This window comes from Gymnogyps californianus, chromosome 2 (genome assembly GCF_018139145.2).
Source record: "Gymnogyps californianus isolate 813 chromosome 2, ASM1813914v2, whole genome shotgun sequence".
NCBI classification, from domain to species: Eukaryota; Metazoa; Chordata; class Aves; order Accipitriformes; family Cathartidae; genus Gymnogyps; species Gymnogyps californianus.
Window position 1 is genome coordinate 10,202,136 of NC_059472.1, and position 21,171 is coordinate 10,223,306.

A 21,171-nucleotide genomic window follows, 5' to 3' on the forward strand; every position below is an offset into this window, starting at 1 on the left:
CATGCTGGGATTGGTGTTTATAGTAGTGACTTTGAACTGTGTTGCAACACTTCTGAGTGCTTTACTGATTTAAGTATTTCTGATAACAATGCTTGCACATCAGAGAAGCCTGTTGAGAGTGATTAAGCATGCAGCTTGATGGCAGATGAAATTCGCTGTTGACAGATTCAAAATCATGAACAGTGACACAAATAATATGACTTACTAAAAACATTGTTAATTCTTAAGCTTTCAAAACATTTTATTAAAAAAAACTTTTGGGGAGGTCTGGTTTCTGATGAAATGCAGCGATAAATTCAGATTAAAACACTAAACTTATGTTCTCTTGTAGAACACATTTCTGACTGTCAGCTCATGAAAGGTACTGATGTGGCTGACTGAAGTTTAGAGTAAGTTCTGTGTAAAGAGAGAGTGAGTTGTTTAGGATTCTTTGCTTCACTCTTTTTCCATTGGAAATATCTAAAGTGGTGTAAGATGTGAAATGCATATCCCATATTTAAGCATTTTATTTACTTACTAGGACACACAACTGAACTTTGATACACATAAAATTGATAGAATGAAATACTGATTCAATTTAAACCAGGAATTTTAGAGCTGCTCTTTTGTGTGTGTGACAGCAGCTTTGTTGGGAGCCCAGGGTACTCTAGAGTACAGTGACTGTATTGAAAACCTTTTCATCAACAGAAGCATTCAGAAGAGTAGAATAGATCAGGTATATCCATCAGTGGGCTGGGTGCTCTCTTTTTTTTTCTTTTTTTTTTTTTTTTTTTTTGGGTCCCTGTCTGGACTTAAGTACACTTCTCCTTTTCACCTTGTGTGTTTTTGAACTTCCGTGTCATTCTCCATAAGCATGACTTAATTCTGCTTGAGTTTGGGTGCTAGGGAATGATCTCTTTTGCCATTTACCTGCTTTTACCAGTGACATAGATGTCTCCAAGGAAGTGAAGTAAGTATTCTGCCTTATGGAGTATGGGCTTATGACAAACAGCAGAAAGAGCTGCAGTTGGAAGGAGGTTGAGAGTCACTGCCCTTAGGTAGTAGCTTTTATTGGCTAGTAGAAAAGTTATAGCTATGTATTCTGAAATAAATCTGTTTCAGTGGCTTGGCACTACCCCAGTGTACCTTTTTGGACCAGTGATCTTTGACATAAGTGAGTGGTGAAGCAGCTCTTTCCTATTACAGGCAGAGAGCTCAATGGCAGAAACTAAATGTCTGTAAAATACTGTTTGATAATTCCTTATGATAATCAAAACTTTGATAGTGCGTGCACAAGGGTTTATGTTAATGAAGAAATTGCTTCCTCATAGTTTAATTTCCTACTGTGCATTGCTTTTGTAGTGCTGTGTATGTGCGCAAAGGCAGTGAATGAGGCTTGAGAAACTGCCTTACAAATACGAGGTTTCTCACAGCGAGCATGAATTAGTTCTCATCAGTGTCCTTCATGTTTGGTGTTGTTTTCCAGTATCAGTAGGATGTGATACCATCTAGGGAAAGTTCTGTGTGCCTGAAGTTACGAGGTTTGAAGCCACTTCTTGTGGGAATGGTACATTTTATTTGCAGGTTTCAAAGTTGTCAAAGAAAGTGCAGCTGCTAATGCCCTCTGCCATCTATTAGGAATGTGACATGGAACCCAGAGTTAGAGAGATATCACCTTTCTGCACTAGCCTTGTTTCCCTACCTGGTTTCTTGAGAAAACTCTTTTTCCGCTTTCTCATGAACTGCTCAAATAATGTCTCTGTTATTGTATGTGTTCTCTGTTGAGTCCTAAGCATGGTGTTCGTGATCTTGGATAATGCTCTGGCTGACCAACAAACCAAGAAGCTGGTTGTACTTTTCCAGGGGTAGTTTATTCTTCAGACTTTTGGTATATGAGATAGGATAGAATTTGTGGATTCTGTTAATGGTTTAAGTCTTGACGATGCAGAGCTAGACCACAAATTTATCTTTGAATCTCAGGCTTCCCCATGGGAGCAGTTTTTGCTATAAATTTTATTTGAGTACACCTAGTAGAATGCAAATTGTACTCTTACACTCATTTTTCGTCTTAGAAAGTTGTCCTAGTGTAAGTTCAGTGTTGTTTTTTTAACAAGTACATTCTAACTACAGGATGTCTTATGACACTCTTCTGTAATAATCCAGCAATAACCAGTGTTGCAGTTGGTTAACCTGGATGAAACTTCGTTGTTTTTTTTTTTTCTCAAGCATGTTGTGTTTAACATGTGCATCTTTTCCTTTTTTTAATTATGTTTATTTGTAATCTCTGTGAAAGGATGACTTGATTGGCAATTTGGAACACCTGCATGATGTTTTTTTGATTCAAAACAGTCTTAAAAGATTTTATAAGCAGAACTATAACCCACATATTGAAGTGAAGTTACTGTTTGTTATATCCAGGATTAGACTGGACTGTCTCAAATGATTAGTTAACTTCTTACTATCTGTAAGGCCTAAGAAGCTTAAGTTTTCAGCAGTAAAACAGTAACTTCCATTGTTTTTCAGGTTGATGCATGAGAGTTTAACATGAATATCTTTGTCAGATAGGAATGCAGTATCTGTTTTTTGGAGTCTGTACAGCTTCAGCAACTTCTGTTCGTAATGTGAGGTAGTACAGAGATTTCAGAGGTGTTCTGCATGTGTACTTCACCCAGTTTATCCTCACTGACTGCCTTGGGGGTCACTAAACAGCCTCTTCTATTGTATCCCCTTCAAGATTCATCCAATGTTACCCTTACCAACTCTTGCTGTAGCAAAATTCAAAGACTACGTACCTGTCTAAAGTCCTGCTATGCTTAGTGTTGTGTGTTTTGCCTCATTACAGATAAGAAACTGAGGTACGGCAAAGTTAATTACCTGAAAGCAAATAGGAAGTCTGAGTTAAAATTGGGGATCAAATGCGTGTTTCTCTAGTTACAGCAACATTAGACTGAGTTTCTGTAGTTGCGTAACTCCTAATAAAACATGTTTATAAGATAGAAGTAAAGTTAGTAATTCCCTGTGAAACTCCTTTAGTTTCTCTGCAATGATACATTGGCTGAAAGTATATCCAAGTGAAAACCTTTCATTCTTTCAGATCTGGTAGATCTCAGTCATTGTTGGGTTTTTTTAATACTATTTTTGGTGATATTTGTATTTTTAAGCAAATAACTGATTTTCCACAAAAATATGGGAGATGGAGGCCCAGAAGGCCAACATCAATTTCTAGATTTGGGTGATAAGACATTGAATAAGTTAATATTTGTCTTGTTATTAAATCTTTGAAAGCTAGATTAATTTTTATCGAAAGACAAAAAAGCTACTGAAAGCCTCTTGATCAGCCAAAGGGGTTTTGTGCTGCTCTTTATGAAGTTTAGTATGTTTTCTGTGATGCTCATGACAGTACCATAAGGCAAAAGTAATTTTCTAGTTTAGCCACAGTGACAAGCCTATCTTTATTACTGAGATTTATCATTATGTAAGTCTTCTCACTTCCTCTGTCTTGTTTTTGTCGTATTCCGATATTCAGAGATTGCTGGTAAATGTCTGCTGTCTTGGAAAGTTCCTGCCATAGGACGTTCTGCTATAAGAACGCCCACAGGTCATCCAGTTTTTTGGCAGTCTTTGCCACATGGGATGTCCCTGATAAATTGTGTAAGTTCATGAATGGCAATGCAAATAATTCCGTAGTAGATAATGTTTGTTCTAGCCCATGCTAGGCCTGATGAGCCTCGAACTAAACCCTGTCTATCGTGAAAGTTAACTAGCTTCACTTACTCTGAGACTCTTTACAACAGAGATGATACTGAAGATTTCTGTAGTTGCAGAGTGAACCTGAGGCCAAGAAGGCTTTAATCAGTCCTGTTGCAGCAGATGACTTAACTTCTCTGTGTGCTCTTAATTGTGTGTGTGTGTGTAGCCTTTTCCTGTCAGCAGCCAGACACGTATGTGGTGCACAATTAATCTGTGCATCTGTACTAAATCCAACACACCCTGTAGGCACTGAATCATAGTCCTTGTACAGCTCTGTAGGCACTGAATCATAGTCCTTGAACAGATGAGTGCTGCAGCACCACGTGATAGATCCAGTTTCTTCCTAGAAGGCATGCATCTATGGTGCATGTGCACGCACTTTCGTTTATACCTCTTGCCAAGCTGGAGCTTGCTTCTGGGCTTCTGTTACACAATTCATGTAACACTTTTCCAGATACCGTGTTTCTGAAGAGCTCAGGAGTCTCTGTCTTTAATTTTGTTGAACATAAGCCTCATATGTGACACTGCCTATGCTCTGGTTCCATGATGTGGTAAGAGCCCTGCGGGTTTCTCATGAAGGAGCTGCCTAAAGCATGCTCCACCTGTAGAGCAGCTTTCTCATCACATGGTTTGAAAGCACTTCACAGATGGAGTCCCTGATCTAAATTTAGAGATTGCAGAAGCCAGGCACCTTAATTTCATGTCTAGTTACATTTATTAGTACAATTTATCCCTCTTATTCTATTACTCTTGAAATTTGTGGTCCTAGAACCATGTCTCAATGCCTGCAGGTATGTGCAGTGCTTGTACTGATGCTACTCTTGTTGCATGTGCTTGCATCCACTTGCAAACTTAATGGTAAGTGGATGAAGGGAAGCTGCTATGTATGCATATCTGTTGTTTGAGTTTTACTTATGTACAGCAACTTTGTGTCTACCAGAATTATGCTGGGCATGACTCTACAATGTGAATTTTACGTAATACAGTGCCTTTGTTTCATGTGTGTATTTATCTTCATTTCTTCATGAAAAACTGTACTTCAGAATCTGTTAGTCTTCAAGTAAGTCTTTCTAGCCTTATAGTGGCAAAAAAGCTTTGCAGTGTGACCAGTCTCTAAATAGAAGTAGGTTTCTTTTCTACTTGACTGCTGTTCCAGAGTAAAGTTTGATTTGAAAAGGACGAACCGACTCCCTTGTTGCAGCCTCTAGAACATGTATGTGACTATTTGAATGTTGGTGTTTGTTATTTCACTTCAGCAGAAAAATATAAGACTTGTTCTTAAATGCTTCCTTTGTTATTCCAAATACAGGGTAATATAGAAAAATTGTTGCACTCCTATTTTGACTGAGGTGGTAACATGCACATTAAATGTGGGAAAAATGCCTCTGGAGATGATGGCGTCTGCAAGTACACTTTGGACAAAGATCTTTTGCTCTCTTAATACAGACCTAAATGGGAGGATGTGGGAGTGTAAGAATGGCTTAAAGTTCATCAGATTTCCTGTGCAGAAGTACGAGTCCAGTTGCCTTTAATGTCTCTCTAGTGAGAAGCGGATGTAAAAGCTGAGATAGTCTGCAGGCAAACTTCTCAGGGTGGGACTTCCTACTGAAGGTCTCAAACATAAGCTCTGCAGTATCTTTTTTTTGAAGTAAATATTGGATCCTAAAAAGATCATTCAGACTGTTTAAGGTTAAAGGCTTAAACTATTTACACATCAGATAGAGAAAGTTAGGTACTGTAAACATGGCTAAGAGCTGGAAGTAATGCCTGCCTCTCTGTGGACTAGATAACAAGCTTGTCTAAATCCAGCTGATTAGGAAACAGGAAGAAAAGGATAGGTTGACCAACTAGCCAGATCTAGGGCTTCATAGCATCTCTCCTTCCCCCACCCTGCCTTCAGAGTTTTTAAATGGCAGACTCTTTTGCATAACAACCTACTGATGGTAGCATAAGGGGAACCTAACTCTAATCTCTATTTGAGGAGTCTTGAATTCAACATCTACTTGTGAGCCAGGCTGGTGCCTTGCTCAGCTGAAGCTGGGACACTTTGAGAATAGGGGTTTAAGGGGTGGATCCAGGAAAGACTTAAGCACAGCAGAACCTGATGAGAAGGAATCTTTATGGGATGGGCAAATCCTTGGGTTTAGTCTTTGCTTACGGTGGATCTTTGTTCAATGGAAACATTAAACTGTTCTTGGAGTTGAGGGATATGCAACTTCTATCCTCTCATTACAAGCCTTAACTTATTGAAGAGTTCACAGAGATTGCTCATACCTTTAACCGTTACAGTAGGCTCTTTGATAGCAGTCCTACTGGTCTGCTGGGTCTGGTCACACACAGACTTTCTTCCATGGTGCCTCTGTAGAGAGTAGAAAAATTAGGACTGGTCTGATGTTCATTCCATGAGTTAATTCCTGGTTTCTACAGTGTAATTCAGTCCCTTGGTCAGATGTTGTGTATCCAAGGAGCAAACACGTATTAACTGAGATCTAGGGTCGAAAGATATGTGGCATCTGTACTTCAGAATGAAGAAATCTTCCAAGTTGTGTCTTTCTCTAGATGGCTAAAAGTTTGCAAGTCAAAGCATACATATCAATAATTTGCTCCTGACATCTGATTGCCAGAATTATCAGAGCTTTTGCAAGGATTGCACATTTCTGACCAACTTTTTATAAGTTACGTGATCTAAACTTAATTGTTGTCCACCTTTGTACTGTATTAAGAACATCATCGCACCAGTAGTAGGAAAAGATTACTCCTATTTCAGTCTGCGTGTAACTGTACGTACCTGCCCTTTTCACCCTGCTATGGAAACCTGTTCCATAACTAATCTGGACAACATGTCATCTGTGTCCTGCCTCTTCATCTCTGAGTTGAGTCACTCTGAGGACTTGAGTTGCTCTCTAAAGAGTAGCTCTATTTTAAAGGGGAACTGAATATTGGTTATGTTTTTTCAAGTCCTGCCTCAAATATACTCTGACTGCCCATAGTTAAACAGTCCGTCATACATCAGAGTATTCGGATGATTGCTATCATTACAGTTACACTTCCACATTTGTCGTTGAAACAGAGGAATATGCTAGTTGTATGGTTAAATGGAATAGGTATTCAGCAGTTTCAGTTTTTTGTCTTACACAAGAGCTACATTCTTCCTACTGCTGCATTTATGGTAAGTATAGCTATAGGTTCCGGAGCTCTGAGAAGCTGGGTGAATGAGGGCTTGAAGGTAAGAAATGGTCTGATAGTAGTCAGGACTTGTGAAGTGTGAGCAAACTCTCCTGAATCTGGTGCACACACTGTTCTTTGTTGTAATTAATTAATAATTTAAAAAAAAAGCTGATAAGGGTAGTCATCTTTTAAGATTCAGAACCTCTGTAATACTTAGAGTTGTTTTGAAAACCTGTATTTTTAAGGGAAGTTGTTAAACCATGCAAGACTACTGGGCTCATAATGTTAAGTCCAATGTTTGAAAGCTGAGATGTGGCACTGACAGGAGAAAAAGTGTTCACAGCTGGAAATCCTTTCTATGCCTTTGGAGTCACTAACAGAGGAAAAGCTGGTCAGTGTTCTGTTTGCTAAATTACACTTCAGTTAATGCATTGTGTTGGACTGATAATACTGCAGACCTGTGCCAAATGTTTGCTGTGGGGACAAGGGAAGGTTATGTGTGAGTCTCTTCCATCTCTGTCTTTGCAACTCTGAATTAACTGGACAATCTTCACTTCATGCACAAAATTAGCTTATAGTACATGAATATGTTTTGATGCTTTCACGCTCAAACCTGTAAGGAAGATCATATTTAAGTCCTGTAATGGATGTTGTTCTGGTGAATGAAGAAAAGTAGTAATTTGATGTTGAAAATGGTCAGGGTATTTCTTGAGTGCTGTGGTGTTACATAGAAGCAGAGCTGGGCAATCTTGTGGAAGCAAGTAGTTTTAACTTTGTAATGTGTCGTAGCATCATTGTTATTAACTGTATGATGTACAGATGAAGCTCAAACTATTGATATTTAGTATCGTTATTTTGATCATAAATGCTCAGTTTCATTACTGTCCTGAAAATAAAGGAATGAGAACTTAGTTTTTCAGCTGTGTAGAAGTAAACTACTGGGGATATTTTAATAGTTCTCTGACCACCAATTCCTCCAATCACAGGAGAATTTCCTCTTTCAACTGAAAAGTAAAGTTTTGGCAATATATGTTGGTAAGGGAAAAAAAGTAGTCCGTATCATTTTAGTGAGGAATAAAATTCTCAAACAAGTTTTGTTTGCCATGGAGCTATCTCTGTGAATTCTAGTATTTATAGATTTTCTGATTTTTGTAGGACACTGAATGTGTTGCGTTCTGCCTCTTTTTTTCATAGCTGCCTTACTATGAAGAGTAGTCTGTCAGAAGCTCTGCAGGGATCGTTTTGACTGCTCAATTTGTGTGCTGTCTTGTGTCTGGCAACAGAATTCTTTATAAACTACCATAAGCCTTCTGACACTTAGTTATCGTTAAGGATCTTTATGATGTTTGTTTTTTTTTTTTTTACTCCTTTTGTATACTCTACTTTGCAGATATGTTGATGGGCTGTTGTCACTAGCAGTCTGTTGCGATCTGTGTTGGGGAGGATACATCACCTTAAATCTCTGTTGCTGTCTCTTTTGTGCTTTCTGTGTTTTGGGCTAAGCAAAGTCAAGCACAGGCAAGGATTATGTGTGTAACGTGATTTTTAAATGTGGTTCATACCTATACAACAGTGTTGGGTATACAGGCTAGGTGGAGTTGTTCCTAAATGTACTTTAGACAAAGCTTTTGAGTTGAAATAACCTGCATATTAAGTTGTGAAATCTACATTTCTCTGGGCTTTTGAAGATGCTGTGTAAGTTACCAATCACAGAGGAAATGAAATGGCATCTCAGGCCACCCCAGATGGTCGCCTCGGTAGTGTCCTTGGGAGGCGAGTGTCAGACTGGAGCAAGGCAGAGACTGGAGTGCGGGTTATTGGGTCGGCAATCGAGGGTTTGTGCAGAATTTCAGGAAATGCTTTGACCTCTGTTTCCCTCTGCGTCTCAGGCCTGAGTCATCCCTGTTACCTGCTGGTGAAGACTTAGGTCCGACACAGGGCTTACCTGGGCCATGAGTGGCAGTCTTGCTTTAATGGTGGCAAAGGCTGAAAAAATTATTTAAGAAAACTTTAAGTCCCTACCTAGAAACTGCTATATCTGGCAATAACTAGCTGTTTTGCCACAGCATTTCAGCAAACTGTCTTGCATGGAGTATGCTGAATCTCTCAGTAAAACCTATGAACCACTGTGTTACTGGCTTTACCATTGTCTCCTGAGAATGTAGCTGTTAATAAATTTCTCAGAAGTGTTCTTCCTTGTAGCTCAAATGAGTGCAAAACTTGGAGGCTTGGGAAGCAGTGGCTGTCGTTCTGCCTGTTGAAACATGTATGCCAGAGAAAAACGAACACGGTGCGATTCACAGAAGATTCTTTGCATCTTTATGGTTAATAGGTTTCTTGAGCATGAATTTTGTATGGAGAACAAGATTTAATCAGGTGCTGTACTTCACAGTTTAATTCCACCTTCCCCTTATGTGACAAAACTAATGAAGTAAGGGATAGTCACTGAAATGAATAGGTGAAGTCTCCCTAACTTAGCAGGAACAAGTAGGTTTATTGTCTGCTTCCTTCTTTTGAACTCATCATCCTACAAAGCTATGCGAACACAGTGTGTGGAGGGCAAGCAAGGATATCTCCTGAGAATGAGCTTACTCTTTTGTTGTTCACCTGCAATTCTCATTAGCCTGTCAAAGAAACAGTGTTAATTTACTCTACAAAGGTCTACTGAAGTAAACAAAACTAATTTTTGAACAAATATTGACTGAAAACTAAGATGGCAGCTAACTTAGTTTTTCTCAGCTGTGTTACTTATGCCGTAGGTTACAGTTTGGGGATCTGTTATTTAAAAAGAAAAAAGCTCTCTTTACAGGTTTTATCAATTGAACCAGATTAATCTAGATCATGTATAAGGAATTGTTGCCTTGAAAGCTGGGGAGATCTTCCAAAGGGACCACATGTCTGCAGCTCTCTGTGTGTGCCGCCACTTCAGCACCCCTGTCCTTTTGATATACAGTGCTACCCAGTTGCTTCTGGCCAGCACGCCTGTGCAGCAGCCTCTTTCCTCTCCAGTTCCTCCTGTTGCACCAGACTTTATCCTGTGCCCAGCACTGGCAGATTACGTAGTTCCTCTGCATGTGGATGTTTCCATGGTCCGTCCAGTCCGCTGTACCAAGCGCTGTTCTGCCAATGGACTTTTCCCATCCAGAATTGCTACGCAGCTGTAGCTGCTGGCACTTGCTTCCCTTTCCCATCTGAAGGCCAGTCTGCAGGAATGAGTTGTCAGGGAGGAACTACAGCATGGGAGATGCTGAGCAGCCAGGAGAGGGAGCAATGCAGAGCAGTGTGAAACTGGAGGGGCAGAAGGGTCTCCAGCAGGCATAGATACTGCTTTCAGTAAAACAAAATCCTGCATGCTACTTCAGGTAGTTAAGAGGAAGTTTAAACATTCTAATTTGGCAACATGGTGATTTGTGCGTTGGTCTGCTGGAAGTGTAACACAATTTTGCTGTTTAATGAAATGATCAATCATGCTTGAAAAAAAAAATCCATTCTCTGGTACTGAATAGGAAGTTTTTCATACTGTAGTGTAGCAGGGTAGAAGGAAGTATTTTTGTTGAGCGTGTTGAAGGAAATTGCACATGTTTGCAGTTGCATGAATGGTCACTCAGCCAGCAGAACTTTCAAATTCTGTTACCAGGCTGTAGACAGTGACAGTGCCGCTCTGCTCAGTGACTTACCAAGCAGCGTGTGAATGTAAGACCTTATGGCTTCCATTCAGAAGTTTTTCAACTGAATTGTTGACTTTATACAGTTGCGTGGCAAGAGGACCGTGAATGAAAGCGACTGAAATAGGGTAGTGGAACAATTGTTAAAACAAAGCCTGTGCTTTAACAAAGTGAATAAGGAGTCTTGGATGTTTTTTAGATTTCCCTTTATGTAAGAGAGAGTAGTAGTGCTTCATACAACATCTGCAGGAAAAAAACAATTTGCCAGGCACCTGCTTATCTTAGATGCTGCCTTGACACAAATTGGCAAAAGTTATTGTTGACTGACTCTCTTTTTGTTTTTACTTTTGAACTGTCTGTTGCAACTATTTGCTTCAGTGTAGCTGTAAAGAGGAACCCTTGATTATTTTTTTTTTTTTGGCAAATTTTGCATAGTAACTCAGAGTCCTTGCCTTCTCCTCTTCTCCTAGCTGTGCCGTTCAGGTCACAAGTTTTTCTTTTGAGAAGAGGGGAGGAGGGAATAGGTGGTATCTTTTGATGATAGTTTTCACTGACTAAAATCATTCCACAGCCTTGATACTGCGTAGCTCTTCCCTTCCCTACACCCTTCCCAAGTTGGGGCAAATCAGTAATACTACGGCCTTTGTGACTAGAAATTTCACTGCAAAGCAGCATATTTTTTGTTAAATGCTTGTTAATCAGGATTATGTGATGTAAGAGGAGCTGCTGATAGCTGATTAAATACAAATTAATGCTGAATATTTCATGCCTCTTCAGCTGGATCTGCAATGACATGACAGGGATTTTATATTTCTAAAACAAGTTTATGCTAAAAACGGATGTGTTGCAGAATGTGCTTGACTTTGCTGTAGAAGCAGAAAGAGAATTGTAGTACAAAATGGGAAGATCACTCTTTAAAAGAAACCTTGAGATATGACATATTGACAGGGTGGATTCTGGTACCAGGAATAATACCTAAAGTAGGAGCAACAGTGGTTTTACTGGAGACAGGTAAAGTGATGGCGCTCATGTATTTAAATTAGCTGAAGTCCCTGAAACAGAAGCAGCCTACAAAACCTCAAATGGAAAAGGCTTATGAACCTTTCACCACAACAGAAAGGTGCCAGTTTTGGCCAGTTCATCATCCAGTTACTGTACTAAAAAAGGTAGACTGTTTGCTATACAAACCTACTCCAAATGAACTTAAACACCCTTCGAACGCTTGCAGTAGATCTCAGTGCCGCATTTTCGTAGGAAATGCTGTTCTGTCTGACCATACAAATACTAGTTTTCTAAACCAGAAACTTAGTTTTGAAGCAAGAAGTCTAAGTAATTCTAGAGTAAGTTCAGAAAGGTAAAAACTGCCATTGGCCAAATATGTCTTTAACTGATGAAAACTGTGGCAATGAAGCATTTTTCCCTGTGCGCAATATATATGACACTGTAAATAAAACTTGAACTGAGACCTACTTTTTTCTGCTGCAACTATGTGTAATTTGGCTCAGTAATGCAGAGATGTAATGCTCTATTTTTTTGTGCTGTAACTATGTGTAACTTAACTCAGTAATGCTGCGATGCAGTGCTCTATTTCTGATGCTTGTGATCATGGATAGCTAGTTGCCTTACTGGCTCACAGAAGAGTTTGTAAGGATGCCTCTCCGTTTGCTTTTGTGATTTCAAAATCACAAGCGTTTTTGAAATCGGCATGTTTTATTTGCATTCCTAAAGAATTATGTAGGTTCCTTGGCACTGCAGGATTAACTTTGATTTACCCCTGGCACTGGCTTATGTAACTGCAGTACTGTGTATTGTTTATGTTTAATGGGATTCTTCTGTTTATTCAGATTCTGAAGACGAGCTGCTGCATCGATAATCTGAGGAAGGGAGTTCTTTGTTAAGACTGCAAGAAGATACTACCAACTGGTAAACACTTCCTTAGGTGTCTTTGCTTGTAGAATGTTTCTTTGTTTTCCATAATATTTTAGGCCAAGAAGTACAAAGTATTTTCATCTGTTGAAAGCAAGAAGTAGTTGATGCAGTTTTTTTTTTTTTTTTTGCAGTTAACTGTAGCTTAGCAGACAAAAGGCTCAGTAGCAGTGGCTAACATGTGGGTATTTAAATTGGAACACAAAGTGATTAAATTCCTGCTCTCACAGTAGGAGAAAAAAGACTAGCCTTTTTTCTGTAGCGGGACGTTAAACATTGTCTATTTGCCTTTTCCACTGAGACTAATACAAGGTGTCTCTACCTCTTACTACATAGAGACTATTTGAAGTGTGATAGTGCAAACACTGAAACTTCAAATCTGATGCTTCAGAGCCTGGAGAGAGAGAAAAAAGGAAACTTAACAAAATCTAGTTTAGAAGTTGAACGTGACTAAGTATGCCAATTTGAGTGTCCAGATGCTTTGGACGATGCCATTAATGTGCTTGTAATTATTCTATGGGTGTTTGAGGCATGATTTTCACTGAAAATAATATGTGATAATAAAACTAAGGATGTATCGTAATTCACCGGCATTTAAAGTCATCTGTGGGTTGCCTGTAGGTTCAGAATGGTAAAAGGATCATCAGTAAAGAGCTATGACCACTTAGTAGCAGTTTACCAGCCTATAAGTTAAGATGTTGCGCTACACTATTACAAGGCAATCACGAAGAAACGTAGGGATTTAGGACATTTGAATATGTCTTGATGTGCTAAATCATATGCACATTGATAGTAGGTACCAGATTTACAGCTCTCTTCTCAAATACTTAATGTTGTAAATGAAGTAGCAGTCTTTGGTATGGGGGAAGACATCCACAAAGTTGTAAACTAAATATGCATTCCATTTTCCTCTGTGATTATACCTTACTATGTACCGTCTATAAAGCTTGAATCCTACTCTTCTGTTTACTGCTACCATTTGAGCTACAAGGCTAAGTAAAGTTGTGTCAGGAGAGGTTTCTTAGCCCAGAATGGGGTGATGCAGCTGGGTCATGGAAAGAAGCATCATCCTAGCCAGTGAGGAAACATTAAGCTTTTATGACCCAAATATTTACAGATGCTTTATTAATCTTCACAAGCCAGTTAATTTGCCTAAATTCTATAAGCAATTGAGGATGACTTCATAAAGTTGTGTTGTGTAGCTGTTGGTTGACAGAGAATATTAAAATATTTTGTTCTGTTACTCTGCCACTCTGCCAAACCTCGAATAGTGATAGGAAAGTTTTGAAGGCTCATAGTGGTCACTAATGTGCATCTGTCAGAAATGACACAGTGAAAACAATGTTTGACTTCATGTAGTCTTTTTTTATATAAAGATGACTTGTATAATACAGCTCTCTGTGAGCAATAATTTCAAGAGCTTTGTTACCTGGCTGTGTAAAGTAGCAGCTCCTGAAACTAAAATGTGTATGAGACGCCTTCCCAAATACCCAGTTTGAAAATGCATGTCCCTCAACTTACAGGGGAAAGAACCTGTGGCATGTAGTATGTTACAATTTGAGGTACCAAAGCACTGTATTACTAACACAAGTTTTGAACCACATTGTAATTATCTGATGATAATTTTTAGGTTAATCCTTTGGATTATTCTGATCATATATGATGTGAATAAATAATGTATGTCTGTCACTGAATTTGAGTGCATAGCTTGCCCTGTACAGAAAATTGAAAAGCTCATTAGCCTAGCAGTGAGGAGTCCTCTGTCCATTTCCCTACTTCAGGTTCCCTTCCCACCCCATCATCCCCCCATCTCTCTCTGAGAGAAGTTTGACAGGATGGCCATGCTGAGTGAAACTGGGTAGTTCTAGAAATTAGCTCTTTGTCTCCAACTGTGGTAAAGTATTTGTCTTAATTCAGCATTTGCTTTAGGACCAAGAAGTGCTTTTCAGCTCGGGGGTGGTGCTGCAGAAACTTGATTTCACTGTTTCCAGCGTTAGCTTTGGTCTGGGAAGACATGAGCTGGGAGCCTACTGAGCTGTAACACATTTTAGACCTGACCCAGGTCTCAGCTCAGGGCCCCAACTCTGGGAACACGCTGGAAAGAGAATGTGTCACATGGACACCGCAGCCCTTGGGGCAGAGCGTGTCTGGGTCTTGCATGACTGGTGCCAAATGAGAAATACAAGCCACCTGGAGCTTGGTGTGGTGCAGACTAGCCCAAATGGTTGTATGACATGCGTGCCTGTTTTATCCAGGTGGTATTTCTTTTGGTTATGATGTTTCAGCTGTCCATTATCACAGACACTGAAGGACATGTAACATTTTAGCATTTGCCCTATTTTTCTTGTATTAGCTTTTCTTTTTCATTATGTTAACTTACTTGTATGGGATTATTTTTTCCAGAGTATCAGTCATTCAGAAAAGATCTTGATAATTATCTCCTGCTTTTGCGTATAATCTCTGATAATTATTCATTCTTATTTTATAGCTTTATCTCTCATATGCAGCTTGAACTTGTCTGCATGCTTGAAGATTTAAAAATCTTTCCATGCAACTTGGAATTGTTCCCCTGTAATGATGATGGGGAGGTGTTGCGAGCAAACAGATTAACATGTTGTGGGGTCCCTGTTCCAGCACTAGTATTGCGGTGTTTGTGGATTAACAGGTTTTGCATTTTGCGCTAATTTTAATAAATATGAAAACACCTTCAGTATTATGTTTGCAAAGTGGAAGCAAATGCATACCTGTCATTTTCTTATTAATTTTGAGAACTCTTTGTTGTGGCTTGTATAGCTCTTATAAGAGTAGCATTTGTCTGGCTGACACATCTTTAAATGTTGTTCTTCCTTGTGGGGAGAATCTTTAAAATCTCTTCGGTAATGATTTCTGTGTTTTAGTGCAAATCCCTTAATATGTGTTAAACTTAAAGAGCAGGAAGGTTTGTTTCTAGTTGTCCCCATACCTGTATGCCTACAAAAGGCTAGAAGTGAAGGCCCTCATTCAGAAGAGATACTGTATTGAGTAAGGCCATATTGCATGTGTTACGGACTTCTGTATGGCTCTGACTGTCTGGGATGTTTATATAAAATCAAATGTGCTGGAAGAAATAGAAAGCAAGTTACTGTTTTGTTTTGCTCAATGCTAAATGTTTCCTCTATTAAAAAAGGAAATAGGTGTTAAAAAAATGTGCAGCTTTTAATGTGTGCTTTCAGAAGGTTTTTTTTTCGTTTGGGGAAACGTATGTAACTGACGTAGAAAGTGGTGAAGTTACAAATGCTTCTGAGCAACTTGAAAAGCTTTCACCGCAGAGCCTACCAGATACCAACAGTAGGGTAATGTGGGAACCATCAGGGGTGAAAGAATAATCTGTCACAATGAGGTTATATACTGTAAATAGATGAAGAAAAATGAATGTCTTTCTGAAGCCACTTTTACTTCCCATTTGTGCCACAAGTTAAAAACAATCTCCTTTGGTAGTGTTGCTCTAAATATATCACTGTAGGTTTGCCTATAAATTCTATTTGCAATTCAGCAGAGCTTCTTGAATTGATTTGTCATCCATGTGAAAATGGGTTTGTTGAAATGATTCTTAGTGTATGGAGGTTAAGTACTTTTTGTGGTTTTGACACTCACTATAAAATATTTTGGTAGAAATTCTGATCGTGTTACTGATGTTCTACCAGCTGCATTTATTTTGTATTAATGCAAGTATCTAAGGCAAGAAAGAGGAACAGCTGACAGTTTTTTAGGCCAGACTGAGCTGTCTATTTATTTGGTGTATTTTATCTTGGGGTTTGTTTAATGTGGCTGGCTGCGATAGCATGGGAGTAGATTGAGGGGCTAAAAGCTTTTGTTCAATCCTGTGTTTTTTAAAAGTCTAATAGTACGTATTAGCAATGAATGTAAATAATCTGCCTGTGCTGACACAAATGTGGTATCTTTTCTCCCACAGTGGACATAAAATTACTTAAAACCTTGAATGAAGATGGTAGTAAGCTGCAAATGATCAGTGACAGGGTTTTTTTACTGTAATCAAGCAGAATTCAGTGTAGAGCTCTTCCAAAATATCCTTCCTTACATGCAGTAATCCTACTGCAACAGTTAGTAGAGTACGTTTAAAAATAAGTGAGTTTTGAATCTGGTTTAATGGCTTATTTAGTAAACTTTGTTCTGCTTGAGACTTCAGCCATGCCGATTTGTTTATGAAGGTAAAGCTGCTATTTTTCTCCACCTGTAAATAATTGCTCAGGACAACACGAACTGTTTAATTCTGTTTGTCCAAAGAGCCTTCAAATCAAAGACATTAATTTAAGGGTTGTTTTGACTTTTTGAAAAGTCGCTTTTAAACAGACCAGCAAAAGATGTAAACTTTTCTCATCAGAAGGACATTTGACCTGTAAAGCTGTGCTTGTTGAGACAGGTGTCTGGATGTTCGTATTATGTTTTATGTGCTCTGTTCTATTAGGTTAATGTCAGATGTTGCTTATTTCACTTCCTGACTTACAGAAGGACTCTTAAATGCTTGTTAAAGGACATTTCTAGGTTTTGTGGGGGTTTTTTGTTGTGTTGTTTTAACTCTGTAGGGACTTGGACTATCAAGATGTAGTCCTTCAGATCTGGTTAATATTCATCTTACTGGTTGACTACATAACTGTAGTTTTATTATTTAGAATCATAGAATATCTCAAGTTGTAAGGAACCCATCAGGATCATCGAGTCCAACTCCTGGCTCCTCACAGGACTACCTAAAACTAAACCATATGACTAAGAGTATTGTCCAGACGCTCCTTCAACTCTGACAGGCTTGGTGCCATAACCACTTCCCTGGGGAGCCTGTTCCAGTGACCGACCCACCCTCTCAGTGAAGAACCTTTTCCTAATGTCCTATCTGAACTTCCCCTGATGCAGCTTGTCTCCTTTTAGCTCATCTTGCAATTAATTTTGGAAATTATTGAGCAGAAATAGTGTGCAGGTGTTGAGACTCAGTATCATTAAATTATGATGCAGGAATTAAGACCTTGTTGTATGGCTCCTGGGTTTTTGGGCCGTTTTCCTGACCGTTGGACAAAGCTGTTGAATACACACAATGGTCCCTAGGAGGTGGGCCCAGACATTCCCATGTTATGTCTCTTATGTTTGTTACCCTGTATTCTGTAATTTTTGTGCATGCTTCCATCTTAAATGCTACCCAATAAACATTTGCGGTCACAGGTTAAAGTAACATGGTTAGATTCTTCCTTTCTGGACAGCTAGTGATTGATACAACTGTTTTGAGTATCATTGTTTATCATTTTTACTTGCATCTAATCACCCATGTTTTTCTTTGTATTAGAATGATCTCAGACTTTACTGGAATGTTACTGTTTAGCTGATCTGAAACGCTTCACACACACACCCCCCCCCTTCTTTTTTTAGTTTTAGCTGAAACAGTTATTACAAACCTTTCCATGTGGGTGTGTAGGTGGAGCTCGAGGCACCCCTGGGCAAGCTGGAGGCGCTTTCAAGAGTTTCAGCACTATATGACAGTTACTATGGTCAGAGCAGAGCTCCCCTGTCCTTCTCAGCAGAAATTACTGCTTGTGCTAAGGCTCTATCATGGAGTCACTCTTGCACGGTGTTGCCTCCTGAGTTACGACTACGGAGGAGCTGCCTCTGCTGAGACTTGCTTAGTGGGGCAGTACTAGGGACCTTAGGTGGAAGGAGTTAAAGCGAACTGCTTGGGTATCCCCTGTAACCTGCTCAGCCCTTGTGTCTGTGAGAAGCATGTGGCAAAACTTATTGCTGTTGGTTTCCATAGGAAGGGCTTTTCAGGCTTTTTAAAAGCTAATCTGTGTTCTTTGAAATCTGGAATAAACAAATCCATTGCCTCTGAGCAGCAGAGATGCTGTCTGTGATACTTCTATAGCTGTAGCATAATCAGCTTAGGTCTAAATTCATCTTACAGTTTTACCTATCAGAGCATTAACTAGAGCTTTAGCGCTCAGTTTCTGATACTGTTGAGGAACCAGTTTATGGTTAGAACTCACTAAAACCAGTAAAAAGATGTTTTAGGTGGTAAGTTACTCTCTTCTCTGGTTGGTTTCCTTTCATGATAGAAGTTCCTTTCTGTTCCTATGACCTAGTATAGTCCTAAGGAAAGTAGTTTACCCTGAGCGTAGAAATCTAGATTATAAGGAATAAGGACTCCTCTGTTTAAGTGTTACTGAATAGGGCTATGGGTCTTGGGGTTGCTCAGAGCTGATGATACACTACTAATAATGTTGAATGGGAAAGCCCTTTTGACCTTTTCTTGTCTTACTGTTTTTATTACGCAAGTGGATGAGTATTGCAGCAAACTTCCTGGGACAGGGTATGGTTTTGTTTCTGCTACGCTGATACTGAGTCAGAACTCTCAGTCTTAAACTCTGCCATATTCCTAAGAAATTATATCATTTGTATAGCTTAGATAAAAAACTGTTGAATCACATGGTTGGTATTCAGGAATACTTCACAACTGGGTGTTAACAGCATAACATCAAAGGAAGCATCAACTGCAGAAAAATAGCAAAGCTAATAGTCACAGGGAAGTTAAACATGCAATAGATGGCAAATGGCAATATCATTTAATGTTGTAAAGGTATCCAATATCTCTTCCTAGCTTAGGAATACTTCAGTACTTTTTTTGAGGAGTGAAAGCCTGAATGCTGGACAGTTCTGCAAAATTCTGCTGATGTTATATACCCGGGTCTAAATCACTTCAAGATTTAGATTTATGAAGGTTCAAAAGAAAGACGGGAGATAATATGCTACCAGAAATAGCAAGCTCAGTTGTTTGAATAATTGACTATTAGACACAGGACTTGCTTCAATAATTCTTGCAGGCTTTTTTAATTTTTTTTCTTGCAGTAAAACAGGAAGTTGTGTAGCCTGGACTAAAATATCACAGTTCTACCCCCCACCCCACCACCAAAAAACCAACCACCACAAACAAAAAAAACCAACCCAAAAGTAAACAACTCTCTCTGTTTTCCTAAAAGTCCTTATTGTCTTCTGGTTACCCAACATTTATTATTCTCACTTGCTTTGAGAAGTGAGAAAGTTTATTTGGAAATATTTAAATTGACTTTCTGATTTGGTTAAAAAAACAGCCTTGTACTTGGTCTTCAACTTGCAGCTTTTTTTTTCCTATGTAAAGCTTTGAGATGCAAAAATAAGGATTATGATAGTTCATTCTACTGTTTCCACTAAGCCAAAGTAATGGTTTGTTGTGGAAAACATACCTGTAAGTGGATGAAATAAGAATTTTCATGCTGAAGATTAGTCTTGTATATGTGTGAATATCCTCTTATGCCATACAAGCTTCTCAATCATCTGTGATTGTCCCTTTTTTTTTTTAATTGGTAAAAGGGGTACACGTATATAACCTTGTCCTCCTCTTGTTAATCTATAGTGCAGCATCTAAACTTCCTTGAAATATTTTCTTCAAAGCAAACCTGATGGCTCTTTGCTACATTCCTCTTGAAGCCAAATCTTCAGACTAAGCTTTAGAGAAACTGAAACAGTGCTTTGTGGACCTCACTTGGAGTATGCTGAGTAATTAGGTGCACTCCTAACTTAGCACATGAAACTGAGAGTGCCACTAGATGTTTGGATGTGCGGTATGAAGAGCTGTATGCCAATATAGCTGAGTAGAGTACGAGTTGTATTGGCATAAATGCATTTTAATCTGTGAATAAAGGACAGAAAGCATAGTGTGTGCTTTTGGCAGGTGTCTAACACAGGTTGAGATCTACCAAGAAAGCTTTCATGTCAGATCACTCTTTCTGTTACTAAATTATAAACCTAAAACACAGGTTTGAGTGTAGCAAGTAATACGAGATACTATAAGACAGCATTGAGAAATTATATAGGAGAGGGAAAGGCTTAACATAACACATAAACTTTTAAGATACAATTTTGCTTTAGAAGGTTAAATGAAAATAAATGGAGAAGAAAGATTGGAGCTGAAGCTTTCTACAGCCAGAAGTCAAAAAGGTGGTTTTATAGCAGGCAACCAGTAGATTTGCTTTCTTATAAAGAACTGAGATCACTTTGCAGTAGTGATAGACTACCTTTGCATAGAGTTAATCTAATGTTTGATTGTCATACAGATATAGAATAATCTTCTTTTAGTATCACTGAAGTTAATGTTGGAGTTCGCATCCATTTAGCATTGAACCATGGGTTCATCTGCAGATGCCCTGAAACTTCCTTTGAAACATGATCTTAGCTATGATTTATTTTTTTTTATAGCTTAGCCATCTGTTACTGTTACTAAAGTAAAAATCAAGTTTTATTACTAAACGTTTCTTAGCATTCTTTTTTTATTACCCACAAGATGTAGGATGTATTTGACCTGCAGTTCTTGTTTTGGACTGGGCTTGTTTTTTATGTTTTAATGTGTGCTTCTAAGAGTAAGCAGTTTTTTGGAGTGGTTTCCTCAAACTTAATTTCAAGTCTGTAACTGAAGCAAGAGAGCAGGAGTGTCTAAAAATTGCCAGAGCAGTGTAGTCTTTGAGCTAGGTCCTGTTCTGTTCAGCAATATGCAAAGGGCAGTTAAGATTCATGGACTAAGAACACCTGTGCCATAGTCCACCTCTGGCTCGCACAGAGTTCAAGTTGGTGATGCTTACCAAGGGAAATCCTAGTGCAAGCTTGAACTTCA

At 38.9% G+C, this 21,171-nt stretch overlaps 1 protein-coding gene across 5 annotated transcripts in view; it reads left to right on the plus strand.

Moving 5' to 3' along the window:
- CYRIB (CYFIP related Rac1 interactor B) overlaps positions 1-21,171 on the plus strand; it is a 99,553-nt gene that overhangs the window by 45,097 nt on the left and 33,285 nt on the right. For 4 of the 5 annotated variants that reach the window (XM_050891727.1, XM_050891726.1, XM_050891729.1 and 1 more), the window contains exon 2: positions 12,407-12,485. The exons of the other annotated variant lie outside the window; for it this stretch is intronic. The gene's annotated coding sequence lies outside the window, so the exon portion shown is untranslated. The remainder of the gene's footprint in view (positions 1-12,406; positions 12,486-21,171) is intronic. 5 annotated transcript variants of the gene reach the window in all.